At 36.6% G+C, this 16,175-nt stretch overlaps 1 protein-coding gene across 2 annotated transcripts in view; it reads right to left on the bottom strand.

Annotated features, from left to right (window-relative positions):
* The window catches only part of LOC306884870 (neurensin-1-like), a 181,138-nt gene that overhangs the window by 128,122 nt on the left and 36,841 nt on the right, over window positions 1-16,175 (bottom strand). The gene's annotated exons all lie outside the window — the stretch shown is intronic.

The raw sequence follows: 16,175 nt of genomic DNA on the forward strand, positions 1-16,175 counted from the left end.
GCAGGATGTAAATGGAAAAGGAAGAAAAATATAAAAACAGAGAGTGAGACTGCGAAGGATGGTTGGAAAAAGATGAGGTAACTAAGGCTTTGAGAGCAGAATGGACAAGGGGAAATGAGGAAAAGGAAAGGGTTAAATCAGAGGAATGTGCATGGAATGACCAAATATGTAATCACTCAGACATGGGATATTTGACTCTTTAAAATGCTTTAGATGTTTTCCATTTAAAATACCACTTCTTTAACAGCTCTGTAGGCCTGTGAACACTGGCCTGTGTGTATAAACCAATCAAATAACTTTGAGGTGGTTCTCTAATAACAGTGTTGGCGAGACTGTCTAGAAGGTAGAGTTTGGGATTTTTCTTTTAATTTGGTTGAAAGAGAGAGAGAGAGCGAGAGCGAGAGAGAGAGAGAGAGTATAGGGGTATGTGATAAGGGTACAGCGACCCATTGTTGCCAGGGTCGCTCAATTGTGATATTTAGAAAATACAGTCGCGGGAAAAATTACAGAGCCCTGGGTTGCGGTTTTTTTTGGGCTACTTTTATAATGTACCGCGGCCGTCCCAAAGTATACACGTGATCGCAAAAGGAAGTTATTACAAACACTCGATGGTGGTTTAAAGTGAGTTCTGAGTAAAAGATTAATCTTATAAATTGTCTTATGTAGCAGGATGCTAATGTTAGCTCTAATGCACCTGCAGAACAGGTCCAATTCTTCTTCATAATGCATTTTATCATAATAGCCTACTTCATGTAAGGTCGCAAGAAAATGTTTTGTTGTATTTAGAAATACTTTTGATAATAGTTGGGCAAATGTGTTCTGGGATTGAAGCAATGTGGCTTGGTAAACGTTTTATTGCCAGTATAAAGGCTGATAATGGCTGAATTAAAACAAAAGCATAATAAGGATTATGTCTCATACCTGACAGAGATGTGAAAGGTTCGGTTTCCTTAAACTAGTTTGTCATGCATTCCTTTATTTCAACATTTACAGGCAAATCCTAGTATTTTAAATGTGTGATTAATCATGATTAATCACAGTCCAGGACGGTGATTAAAGCGATTCAATTTTTTAAATCGATTGACACCACTAAAAAAAAACGGTTCAAATATTCACTGATGCTCCAGAAGGAAATGCGATGCATTATGAGACGGAGGGGGTGAAAACTTTTTGAATTTGAAGATCAAGGTAAATTGTACTTAATTTGTCTTCCAGGAAACATGCAAGTATCTTCTGTTGCTTCCAAAGGGCAGTACTAAATGAAAAGAAAAAAAAAAAAAGAATTTATATAAAATATATATACACACACACACACACGTATATATTGCTACGTTCCTTTCTATAGTCTAGGGGTTTCAGAGCGGAAGTAACAGTCAAAAGATGTGATTAAATAAGTGAACGTTGAGAAATCTCCTTTTCCTCTATCCCAGCTCTTACCACTTTCACCATTAACACTTCCAATAAAGGTTCACACAAAACCCTCTAATAAACCTCATTATACAAAAGAACATCAAATGTCGGAAACATACTTAATTGCTTAATTAAGAGCTTAACATAAACCAAAAAGAATACATGTTGAAGATATAAAATATAAGAGTAGTTAATCAACTTAAATAACCAAGTCGTCAAGAGAGAGCAAATGCCAAAATAACAAACAAAACAGTCTTTCTAAAGGTTATAAACAAAATAACTTCCCTAGCAAAAGAAAACTAAATAAGACAATAATCTTACCTCTCTCCCTGACTAAACAAAAACAGGAGAAAAGTTTAGAAGAGGTTAAACCCAAATAAATCTGCGCCCAACTCCCTACACGGTTTCACAAAACTAGACTCACACAGAGTCTCAACAGTAACGTTGTTGTAACCACACTTTAAGTTTACAGATCGCTCAAGAGCAACTCTAAACTAACAACGTCTCTGGGATAGCGGATAAGGGACTCCTCCCGAGCTGTGTCTCTCTGCTCCTTTATATCCGTTGCACACTGTGGCTTTATCCAAAATCTCCCCCTATACCCTCATTCACTATTCCCTACATTAGCCCACTCATACAGTTCACTTGAAGGAGTGAATGAAAATGAGAGTGAATTCGGACACTGAGTGCACCGGAAGGACTGCCGCTTTTGCATAGTTTGCTTGCTGTTAAATAATCATTTGAAACGGGCAGCTCCAATAGTAAGATTGAAGGATATATCTTGAACTGTCACGGATATTATGTATAAACCCTAATAGTCAATTTACAATTAATTTGTACCTGTGTTGTATTACACCGTGGACGAGCGCTTCTAAATTCAATGAATGGATGATTCAGCTGTGTGCGCCATCTTCTGGTGAGACACGGGAATTCACTCGGCACGCGACTCTCAGTGCATTCTGGGGATTCTCTAGCCGTTGAGTGTAAATCGGTTGTACACTCGTTTTTGCGGTGCATTGTGGGATTGAATGAGTGCACTCGAGAACATCCACTATGGTTTCGAACACCACTTAAAATGGCTGTCCCGGCGATTTCGGATACACCCTGTGCAACAGGGAAACCACGCTGCCGCTAATTGCAATCAGCTGCAGATGATTTGAACCGCTGCTTGCAGAGAGATAGAGAGAAAGAGGGAGGAGAGAAAAACATGTGACCATCTCCCAACATACACAACATTTACGTCATGGGACGTAATCATATATACACACACCCCCGGTAATAACTTTTATAAAATGGCAGTATTCCTTAGCTTACATCGCAGCCTTGAACCATGATTTGCTACTTACTATTACTAGTCAGCGGCAGCTGTTCCTCCCTCAATAACAATCTTCCCCAAACAATGAACAATTAGACATTTGATTGGAGAAAAAAAAAGGATACGCCCAGCATTGCACGATGAGTCATCAATATGTTTTTTAACCCATTTTCCTGAATATTTCATTCATACTTTAAATTGCTTACAGTTTAAATGAGTACATCTGCTGTATGTTCATTTGACTTAATTTAGTGCACTAGCATTAAGCAAACAGGCCTTAGAGCAATGAGGTCTTTAACTCAACCACACCATGTGATTTTCCCAGTGAGAGTGAGCTAGACAGGATCGTGCTTAAACAGATTACATTACAGGCATACTTTCCTGGGAAAACCCGGATATTTGGACAAGATGTGATTAACATGTGGAAGAGAGAGCTTTGGGAGCTAAAACTGTGCTATTTTACACTGAGCTCTGTTAATGGTTTATAGAGGAAGTGCACTTCAGTAAATGAAAACAATCGTTGCCTAATGCTTCTCATCAGTTTGGTCTTGGTTGGTGGCCACTCAGCATAGGGAGGTGCTAAACACACTTGTTTCCTAATTTCTTCTTATTTAAGGATATTGTGCTGTTTTACAATGTGCAGCATTACGGCAATGACTTTCATATCAACTCATTGAAAAATAAAAATAAAAAAAGATGGAGAGAGTCCATTGACAAGTTCTGTTTCACTTTAACTTTGTGAAGGCTATGCTTTATCTCCCATTTCATTTTCAGACAGCTTTAAAGATCACAGGGTCCTGAAGCCGGTCCAAGACTTATTAAATAAACAACCCAAAATATAGGCAACTGAGAACTCCTACATTAATAAGTCGCTTTATTGAATTATGAGAGCATGTGAGTTGAAATGTATGCTTAAAAGTCAACTCTGCTCCATGAATCTTATTCCTCATTACCCCCAGAAAACACCCCCATCATTCTCATATGAGGGATAGGAGGATGTCAAACAGACCAACAGACTGTGCCAAGGATAACTCCACTTTTCTTGTGTCTCTGGCTTTCTCAGAAAACTGTAGTGCCTGCTCACAGCCCTTGAGAACTGATTTCACACACCCACCCACTATACTTCATCCCATGACTCTCCAGCACTGGACGACGGCCTGATTCTCCTTTTGGGAACTCACAGAAGAAGAGGGAGACTGGTTTCCCACATGTGAGAGTATTGTGGATACACAGGTTGATCAGGACTACTACTAACTACCAGTAAGCAGAATCTAAACAGCAGACTTAAAGGATAGTTCATCCCCAAGTATACTATAAGAAATACTATAATAATATATAAATACTACTAGAGTAGCACTGATCTGAAAGCTGAAAGTTTATAATGGGTTTGCTAAGAGCGATCCCCATGGTGTCCAATTAACCCCAAGTGGCTCTAAAGGGATTCTTCTGGATATATAAAAGCATACTCAAAACATGTGGAGGATGCATTAAAAGGAAAGCCAATATTCTTTTAAGATATTCATTCATGCATAATTTTGTTTCAGATCTAAACAGCTGAACTCATCTGTAGGCCTCAGCTTTGCATAAAAGTGCGTGTGAAGACATTTGTAGCCAATTAAACCCATGTTAATGGCTCACTCACGCGAATGAAGGTGATATTACATTGAAAATTCATAACTTTTGAGGGTGTCAACAAAAGACAGTATATATGTTAATTAGCGGGTGCATGTGACCGTCTAATTAGCGCGATGCTAATGAAGCGTTCTTTGTGACATCTTTGATGGAGAGCCAGACCGTCCAACCCCCAGAGGAGAAAGAGCAGCTTCTGCCATCACCTCTCATCACAGGCGGCAGAAATCAATTTGGTTAATTGTCTAATATGTAAATGTTGAGAGAGTCCGGGTCCTACATATCCAAGCCGCTGCCATGCTAACATTCATACGCCCATGCACTGACACGACGTCCCGCTGTAGTTCACCCACTCCGCCTTCATTGATATGTGCAGGTTTGTATGCCCCAATTACGCGTATCGTTAATTAGAATATGCGCTCCAAGCAAGTCGTTAAATTGCAGATTGGACGCACTGACATTGTGCTGATGTTGGCCGACTGTAATACAGTAGGATCGCATCAGGATCTTTATGAGATTGGGATTAACCTAACGTTTTACTCTCAGGACGTTCGAGATCAAGAGTTTCGTTTTTCAACATTATGCAAGACAATCAAAGCAAAACAATATGCCTATTGAGATGTATCGCCCTCAGTCAATGCACATCACCACACACAAAAACATCAATCAAAAGATTTGTTTCTCTTTTTTTCCTCCTTCAACTAGGTTAATTGAATTTGTATGCAAATGAGGAGTGTACATATTTAACATGTTCCTTGTGTAACTCATTAACATACTGAGAGATTGGTGTGCTCCAGGCAAGCATTACCTAAAAGAGTACATCAAGAAAGGGCAATTTAAATAAATTACTAATTCAGCTCACTATTCCAATTATACAAATGGCAGTGTGTTGTTAAATTTGCAATGCACGTTATGAAACATACAGACTCTGCTAATAGCTTAATTTTCCATTTTGAAATTGTGACAATCATCAGAGGAACTCCAGCATAAACATATTAATAATGGATTCGGCAGCTATCATTGTCAATGTACAGCTGCTTCAAAATAATGAGGACAAAAATAAAACTTAAAAAAAGAGACTCAATCACTCAATGAAAACGGTGTTGTGTTCGTTTTCAAAAACAGGGGCAGCTCCAAAGGAGTGTAATTAACTCTTCTGGTGAATTGAGTTTATCATTTTTTGCAAGACTTCACGTGTCTTCTGTACATACTGACATTGTCAAGGGAAGCTACTTTTAAACTTGCAGAGCTAGAAGCTACTCAATTTAAGCAATTTAAGCTACTCACTGCAGTTGAGTTTCATATTTTGCTACACTTCTAGGCACTAATAAATACAGTAAGTTATGCTGTTATTTCATTTACATGCTATCGGAATTATGGTAAATACGAGTTTCCCAATCAGAAATTGTACGTGAACGGCCTCTCAAGTTATATTTACTACTGTGAAATCCGGAAATAATTTTGATACCCGAGTTTCCTAGTTGGGCGGGTCAAACATTAAACATGGTGGAGGGGACAACCATTGCTGCTGTCAATGCTGTTCTCACAACAACTACATCCCTTTTTCTTGTCGCTAAAGTATTGCAGGCTAGATATGAACGATCGTTCCAAGCATAGGCCTATTAAATGTATTTGACTGAAATTCCAGAATTGTCAGCAAACTGCATGTATAGCACGGTCAATGTTTATATGATTGTCAACCAATGGGATGCTACATTTTATTCTTTCCGACATTAAAACACTTGAATATGACAAGCTTGTAATCACGACTTCATAAGTAGGAAATAGGACACTTTCAATAGCACGTGAAGGCAGCATTAGTTGCTGTTGTATTTAAGCTGGTCTTGTCACAGAATTAAATGTTACTTTATAAAAGTGACGGATTTAACATTCAAAAATGCAAACAAACAAAACACATACAATAAAATAAAAACTATACTTTAATTGTACTTTTCTTGGCCCATCTTACAAAAAGTCCCAAACATAAGTGTGCAGCTAATATATTGAAGCTATAATCTCATATAAATATATATTGTATATCTAATAATTTATTTTTATAAATTATTATTTAATTAATATTTTTGTTAATATGTTCTATTTTTATATATATAAATATATATTGTATATCTAATAATTTATTTTTTATAAATTATTATTTAATTAATATTTTTGTTAATATGTTCTATTTTTATAATATATATATAAAAATAGAACATATATATATACACACATACATACACACAGTGGTGTGAAAAAGTGTTGGCCCCCTTCCTGATATTTTATTTTTGCATGTTTGTTACACTTTAATGTTTCAGATCATCAAACAAATTTAAATATCAAAGATAACGCAAGTGAACACAACATGCAGTTTTTGAATGAAGGGTTTTTTTTATGAAGGGAAAACTAAATGCAAACCAACATGGCCCTGTGCGCAAAAGTGTTTGCACCCCCGGTTCATGCTCGGAAACCCTCCAATGTGTCTGAATTACAACAATTCTGCCAAGATGAGTGGGCCAAAATTCCTCCACAGCGCTGTAACAGACTCACTGCAAGTTATCGCAAACGCTTGATTGCAGTTGTTGCTGCTAAGGGTGGCCCAACCAGTTATTAGGTTTAGGGGGCAAGCACTTTTGCACACAGGGCCATGTGGGTTTGGATTTTGTTTTCCCTTCATAATAAAAAAAACCTTCATTCAAAAACTGCATGTTGTTAATTAATTAAATATTTAAAAAATTATTATTAATAAATATAAAAAATAAATCTGAAACTTATGTGCTAAAATAAATCAAGGGAAGAGGGAAGGCATTTTCAGCAGGCTTAGTTAGGGCTGGACGATATGGCCAAAATTTATAATCACAATATATTTCTTCAGTTCGGTCGATATGATATAATTCCGATATCGATATGAACTCTATTTTAAAAAAGCCTCATAAAAACTACCAAGAATGGCCGCAACAGATGTCTGTACCTACAAACTTATGAAAAATAAATTTGCCAAGTCTACGAAACCTCCTCCTATAAAAATTTGTGCATATGCGCATATATATATATATATATGCACCTTTTATTTGTATTTAGCCTTCATACAAACAAGAAATGTGAAATCACTGTCAAATGAACATTTCAGACTTACCTTATTAATATCTTTAACTTCAAACTATAGGCTAACATACATTACCGGTCAAAACTTGTTAAATTTTTAATGTTTTTTAAAGAATTCTCTTCTGCTCACCCTGCATTTATTTGATCCAAAGTACAGCAAGAACAGTAACATTTCGAAATATTTTTGCTATTTAAAATAACTGTTTTCTATTTTAAAATGAAATTTATTCCTGTGATTTCAAAGCTGAATTTTTAGCATCATTACTCCAGTCACATGAGAAATCATTGTAATATTCTGATATACTGCTCAAAAAACATTATAATGTTGAAAACAGCGAAGTAGAATTTTTTTCAGGTTTCTTTGATGAATAGAAAGTTCAGAAAAACAGTATTTATCTGAAATACAAATCTTTTGTAAGATTATAAATGTCTTTATCAATCACTTTTGATCAATTTAAAGCATCCTTGCCAAATAAAAGTATTAATTTCTATAATTTCTTTCCAAAAAATAAAGAAATAAAGAAATAAAGAAATGAATTATACTCCAAGGTTTTGAATGGAATAGTGTATAAATGTAACAAAAGCTTTTTATTTCAGATAAATGCTGATCTTTGGGTCTTTCCATTCAAAGAATCCTGAAAAATATGTACTCGACTGTTTTAAATATTAAATCAGCAGCAAATCAGCATATTAGAGTGATTTCTGAGTGATCATGCGACACTGAAGACTGAAGTAATGATGCTGAAAATACAGCTTTGATCACAGGAATAAATTACATTTTAAAATATATTCAAACAGAAAACAGTTATTTTAAATAGTAAAAATATTTCACAATTTTACTGCTTTTGCTGTACTTTGGATCAAATAAATGCAGGCTTGGTGAACAGATGAGAATTCTTACAAAAACAAACGTTAAAACCTTACTGTACAAAAACTTTTGACTGGTAGTGTAGGCTGATTGTTCTTATAGATTGAAACAAATTCAAGATTCAAGATTCAAGATTCAAGAGTTTTATTCGTCACATACACAATTATACAGAGTATAACCAGCAGTGAAATGTAGGTCAGGTCCGCTCCAAGGACAGTGCAATTATAAAGTATACAAATATTAAGAGAAGAAAAGTAGAAAAAAAATAAAAATAAAAAATAAAATAAAAAGAATAAAATAAAAAGATAGATAAAAAATATAAATATAAATGTGCAGGTCAGTATGTTGTTGACTTAAATAGTACTAAGAGGAATGTGCAAAATAATGTGCAAAAAAGTTGTACAGGGTATATAATAGCAGCAATATGAGGTAGAGAAAAAATGTGAATAGCTTATTGATATGGTGATATTTACATGGAGTGAAGTGATGTTATGACACAGAGTTAGAGTTTAGGAGCCTGATGGCCTGGGGGAAGAAGCTCCTCCTAAGTCTCTCAGTTTTTGCCATCAGGCTACGGAAGCGCTTACCAGATGGAAGCAAAGTGAATAGCTGGTTACCAGGGTGATTTGAGTCCTTGATTATTTTGACAGCTCTATTTTTGCAGCGTTTGAGGTAGATGTCCTGCAGAGAGGGACATCTACCTCTACCCTGTGCTTCAGCCAGGGTAAAGAGTATGAATGGTGCTCCGAGTTGCTGCAGAAAACAACAAAAATTTAGCAACAACAAAAGCATGTTGCTTGAGACGGGCTTATTCTTGAAAATGCAATCTGATTTCCTGCCAGCAGGAGGCACTGTGAGAGCGGCAGAACTAGCGGTTTCCACGGTAACGGCTGTAATCAAAGCAGCTCTGCTCATGAATGTGACTTTATCAGATCAAATGAAAATGTAATCGAAACTTTTCTGAAGACAGTCAGTTCCCTTCAGAGATCCATTCATATAAAACACCCGCAACACGTTTTGATTTTGAAACGTGTAGTGCTCATGTTTATTCGACAAAGTCAAACGCCACAAATAAATCAATGTATGAGAAACACTGGTAATGTATATCGAAATATTGGACATGTGTTTAAAAATCATATTGTCCAGCCCTAGGCTTAGTGATGTAAAGCTATGTGTGCTATACAGCGTTACAAAAATAGCTCTGTAGCATTACACAAAACTATTAGATCTGTTAGAAAGCTAATTACTGGAAAAACCCCTGCTTTGAAAAGAGCCACACTACTGTTACAATACTGAAGAATGCTGTTACGCTACTTACTTTATTTTCTCTCTGACATGGCTTACCAACAGCACTGGCAACCCTCTCCCAATCCTGAGATAAAAGTCATTAAAATGATAGCAAAATTAACTGCACCACAAATGACCCTTTTTTGTAAACTGTCAACGTAATATGCAAAACTATAGTGTGTATTATCTTGTTTCACGTGTGTAAGACTCAGAAGACGACATTACAATGAAGTCATATGCAAAATTACCAATACCGTTAACCTCCAACCAGATGAACGGCCCTGGGGAAACACTGGAGGAGCTGGAAGAAAAGGGTCACCAGGTTCACTATGAAGTGTCATTTCTAGTTCTGAGATAAGAACATCACCTGAAGTATCCAATTATCTTGTGCAACTGATGGGCACACTATACCTCTTCACCTCTATCTAAAGTCTTGAAGACTAAAATATGGGGCGAGGTCCTGCTCTATGCAAATGTCATTTATCAGTGGCGTAAAACAGAGTGGCGGTAAAATCTGCATATTCATGTGCCCTTTTAAAGCACCATGTATGATGGCTTAACCCCACTTCAATACCTAGAATGAGGACATCATTGATAAATCCACTGCACTTCCCATTGACTATTTTTAGCCCTGTTGCTACGATGACAGGGTATTTGTGCACTTTGGTTTTGAAGGCAGGGTTGGTGTGACTGATAGACTGTAATCACCTCTCGCAACAGGAAGCGGGAACTGCAGGATTCCACACACGCTAAAGTGACATTTACAAAGACACTTACTCACTATCTAAAACTCACACATATACGCATATGCAACGCTTCAAACCTCCCCACGGTTCTTTGACGTTCCCGTTCGTCTGATGTCATCTCAAGTTTTATTCAAAGCAGGTTAAGCGTGTGTCCAAAAAGGGGGATTTGTGAAGGTGCGCTCATGGAGTGCACACAGCTTTACATGTACCTTGGAAGTGTGCTAAAGCAAAGCGGCTTAGAGTAGGGCTTTTTTTCTTTGATGGCCTTTAAGAGCAATACTCAAAAAGACGTCACGTAGAGGCACGGCCAAACAGAGATCCTCGGCGCTCTCGAGATGACAAACAATGCCACTATCAGCTTAACGTCTGCTTCAGAAATTAACACCTGGGTTGAGCCAATAAGAGAAGGACTCTTCTCTAGACAAGGCAGAGCAATACAGAGTAGACTGCATGGATGAACTGTTAAAAGTATACATATCATGATTCTTCCCGTCATAATTGCCCAACAGTCTGTGACCAGAGTTTGGAGCTATAGGATATATAATATGTTTCATTATATTATAGTAGATGGTTTATCAGTAACATATTTTATTCTTTTAAAAGCTTACTGATAAAACATCTACTATAATATAATGAAACACTTGCAGTTTATAACATATCTTTCATCAAAATTAATTTTACTTTTTGGATCCGAATAATGCACTTCAACAGCAGGTGTTAACTGGAACACGCTTACCTACCAAACCTTGACCCCTTCCTTATTTCACAGTCTATAGCCCTGTCCCAAGCCTTCATGGTCCTATAGCTCCAAACTCTTGTCACAGACTGTTGGGCAATTATGACGGGAAGAATCATGAGCGTTCATGAATCATAAATAATCACATGGGAGACCATACAATCACATGGACATCAAGGACTCACACAAACAAAAGTTGCAAGACCATACAAATCCACAACGTACGTCATTTGGGCCTACATCAGTGTCTCTTTCAGCGTCCAGTTCTCTAAAAAGATGTCATAGATCTAATAGGGGCAAGAGAGCAGCATCATGCTCTTTGTCTCCGTCTAGACAGCTCAAGACTGAACGCTTCATTTGACTTTCAAATGCATCGGGGAGTGCTTAAATTAAGGGGGACTTACCCTCCCATTTGACAAGCGCGGGATAAAACAACACTAGACCCTACATAATTACCACAATTACTACTCCCAAATTACATAACCATACATTCAAAAGGTTTAGAAATCTGCTATGTATGTGGTTGGGACAGAAAGGGGGCTGGAATATTTCAGACATGTTTCCTCTGTTTTTGAGTACGCCTCTGCTGTAACGATGAGGTTTGGCTGCACAGAACCCAAGCGGGTCCAGCATTCACTGGAACAGCACAGCTGCAGATAGCTGTATGGAAGACCAATTAAGGACTCGAGGGAGACCATGATTAACATTGTGACTGTGTGAATAAAAGTCAGAGAGTCAACAAATTTCCGACCCCAGAGCTTAAGTAATGCTAGTAATATGCTTTCGTGAAAAGAAAAAAAAAAGAAAAGAGGCCAATAGAAAAAGCGCTGAAACTTCAAAGGATATAAAACACTGGATCTTTCTTAAGCATAAAGTACAGTTTTTATTAAAGAAACTAATACATATATTCAGCTTATTATTATTACTACTACTACTACTACATTTATTCAGCAAGGACACATCAATTTGATCAAAAGTCACAGTAAAGACTGTTACAAAAGGTTTCTATTTTAAATGCAGTCAACAGATTAATCAATGCATCCTGAAAACATTCACTGTCTGATATTAACACTTAAATGTTTTTTTTTTTAACAGCCAATCAGAATATTTCTGAAGGACCATGTGACAAAGACCGGAGGAATGGCTGCTTTACTTTAAATTATAACAAGAGTTCCTTTAAATAGTAAAAGAAAAAAAGAGAAAAAAAAAAAAAAAAAAAAAAAAAAAAACAGTATTACTCTTTTTACTGTATTTTTGATCAAATAATGCATTGTGACATCAACCTTTTAAACTGTATTGGATTTTATTTGCATACAGCAAGGAATTTGTTTTAATTGAACTTAATTAAAAATGTTTCAACATCGTCTTGAAATAAAGAGAAATAAAATTCTGCACAAGTAAGGCAATGCAATAAAAATACCATTAAAAGAATGGTATGTGGCCCTCATAGCTCACATAATTTGGTCACGAAAAAAGAATATATGTGGAGAACTGTTTGAACTTGAAATTATATTGAAATTTAAACGTTTTTCCAACCTAGGCAGTGTGTATCTGAGCACAATGTGAGACACTGAGATCTCTTTTGAATGTAATATTATTGTAAAAATTGGTATTTATTTTTTATTTCAAATTTTGACAAAGCCAAATAAGTTAGACAACTAAAATTGAAAAACATGAAAGTAAAATTTAAAACATTAGCAGACCTTGTCATAAATTTCTTATTGAATTTTTAATGCATCAGTAGGAACCATGAGTTCCAATCTATACCTCCAAATAGCTCTCACAAACACTCATGAAAGCAAAGGCCACGGTGTCAATAAAGCAAGAGAAGTGGACTGTCAGTAGTCAGTAGAGCAGGGCATAATAAGCTAATTGTAACCGACCAAACTACGCTCTAGTAGTGCCACCTACATAATGATTCATCACCTGTGCTCTCACAAACGCAACACACACTTTCTAATTGTCATGAGCTTGGAACTCTTTTAACACCCTGTCAGAGATACTCCTCTATTTGTCTAGGTCATTAGCAAACAAGTAGTTTCATACACCGCTAAAGAATGGCAAACAATGTGGTCTAATTAACATTGTGGTCCTGTGTGGGTGGAACCAGAAGTTAATTTAGAAACAGATTGAGTCTGTTTGCAATATTTATGGAAATTCAGTTTGAGGGTAGAATTCAAAGAATCATTCAGCTAAAAGTGAGCATTGTGTCATTTTCCCCATGTCATTCCAAACCGTACTCTCTTAAATAAGGGTACATAAATGACAGAGTTTTCATTTTTAGGTGAGCTTTCTCTTTAACCTCTAGATATCCTGTAAATGTCCACAGGACCATTCCATGTCTAAATAACATGAAAGGCCCATCAGAGGGTCCATTTCAGCAGAGACCGGTGAGAATAAAGCAACACAAAGTGAGAGAGAATGAGAAAAAGAGTGCTCAAGATCAGCCTTAGGTCACAGGAAGAGAGCCAGAATAACATGTCTTCCTGCAGGTTTTATATATAGGCCGTAGAATCCAAGGCTTTCCTTTGATGTCACAGGGAAGCAGATGGAGAGATATGTCCACGATTTCCCGCTTTAGCCCAAAGGTATCATTCAGAACCAGAACATGGCTATCCTCCACACTCGGCCATCGGTTATATGGGGTTCTCACACTGAAGGCTTTGAGAGATAAAAGATGGAAATGCATAAAACAAACCACAATAAATACAGGAAAGGCAAAAATCCCACTCAGTCCAGATGTGCAGAAATTTGTTTTCCTGCAACTACTTCTAAATCTCAAGTAACTATTGTCAATTAGAAACGCTGTCATTTTTAGCATGCTAATATGCTTTGTTTACGCACCCATGGGAATAGCCTTCACAAACTGAAGTCTAATGTAGAAAGACATATTTGCTAAAATGATTAGTCAGTCTTAAAGGGATAGTTCACCCAAAAAAAAAAAAAAAAAAGATAGTGAGTAAATGACAATTTTTCCTTTCTGGGTGAACTTTGATGTTAAGTATTTATAACTTTAATAACAATATATAATTTACTGTATATTAACATTGTAGTAAAAAATATATAACAAACACACATAAAAAAAAAAAAAACTCTACATCCAAAATTGCATACTCCAAGTACTTAAATTTAGATTTCAATTAGATAATTATATTTGAATACAAACTTAATTTTTGACCATTAATATGTTATATATAGCGTGACTGTGTGTAGTATGAATGCAATCCGGATGTACTACATTCGTCATGTGGCTTTCTGCGTCAGTTGTGTCACTTCCCTGCTATTCACACCTACTCTCCCGTGGCCTTATGGGATAAGTAAAGCATCTACCAGATGCACACTTCACAATCTCATTAGACGTAGTACATTTTCACTCACTATTTATTGAATACTAAGAATTTGGACATACCATTCATTTCACAACATGGTTTTGCCTACTATATAGTATGGAATTATGCATATTCAGACAGTCTTTGGTTGAATAAATTTATTAATTCATTTAACTAATTTAGGCATAAAAATTAATAGAAAAGTTAATAAAAAGGGGTGAATTTGGAAGCACTTTTCACAGACATCAGCTACCATTAGCACATGACCCCTCTGTGAGAAGTCACATTTAAATGAATTCCCCTTAAAACCTAGCTGATAAAAATACTTAAGCTAAATTTGTTAGAGGACTAGTCAACCATCCTGATCCCATCCCTAAAATGTTGCTTGTTCACAGCCCAGAGTGGTGGCGCAAATAAGCATCTCTCGAGTGCAAAGTCATCTGACTGTTTTCAAACCTCCAACAAACCTCGACGGCCTCTCTCATGGAAAACATGACTGGAGAGCTTAAAGCGGACCAATTAAACACCTAACAGCATCCCACTAAACAAAGGGGATTTTCAGATTAGCAAACCTGGTTAAGTCACTTCAGACTTCTCCACATCGGCGGCTTCCTCTTCCAGCTCAACTTCTGATGAAGCTCAAACCACCCCCTCGTTCCCACTCCTCCTCTCTTCTCGCATTCCTCACCCTTTGCTCCTCTCCACATCCTCTGTCCTACATGCCAGAGAGGAGGAACCAGGAACTGAGAATGAGGAATGGCGTAGGGATGTTTGTCTGAATGAGTCGTGTACAATTTTACTCCTGTGTCATCTGAGCTCATTGGGATTGCATAGTGCTCTAAAGCGGATAAAAAGATTTGTCAAAAGCACCACTCCGGACTCTCAAAAGGTTGTGGATTTTGTGATTCTTCTATTGCACTCTGCTTCCAGTCAGAACCCAATGAAACTGATGTTTATCAGAGCTTGAACTAAAAAAAAAAGCATCACGCAGCCAAGTATTAATTGGCACAAGGACTACCAACCAACCAGTATGACTCTATTACCACTAATGTTCCTGAGTAGATAAAGCAGACTTAACAGCAACCACTAAGCTGCGCTCCCAGTCCTCCTTGTATAATGAGTGGAACATCTGTTGACAGACTAATACAATTAAAGGAAGATCTCTTAATCACCATGCCACACTACGCCCAATCCTGCCTAACGCTGAGGTCATTCTCCCAGATAGTCCACTCCATTAGTGCAACACGCAAACTGACATCAGTGTTTAACATCGACATAGGTGTTACAGATATTTACTGCTACCTCCTTTGAGCAGCCTTAAAGATTTGAGGGTCAATAAGCAAGAGAGACCACTCAAAAGGGTAAAAATCTCTCATGCAAAACACAAACATGCTTTAATTGAATTTATCATGTAGTGTTGCCATCAAGTAAAAAGTAACATTCTTTTCATCTTGAATGTGTGTCAATGTGCACATTTTAATCATTTAAAAGCTTTTAAATGATGTCATAGTAGTATTTAAAATTATTACAATTATATATGTAAATTAAAAATGGCAATCATTAATTATGAATTCATAAATATTACATTTTTGGGAAGGCACACTGCATAAGTGTTGTTACTGTTATCTAAATGTAAATAAAGCTGAAATAAAATACAGTATTAATATCTGATGTTGCCATGGCAACATTGAAGGACTAAAATTACTGAAATAAAATGTAAGAAATGCTAAATAGAAATATTTAAAATAAAAAA

Source organism: Barbus barbus (assembly GCF_936440315.1).
Source record: "Barbus barbus genome assembly, chromosome: 19".
Taxonomy (NCBI): Eukaryota; Metazoa; Chordata; class Actinopteri; order Cypriniformes; family Cyprinidae; genus Barbus; species Barbus barbus.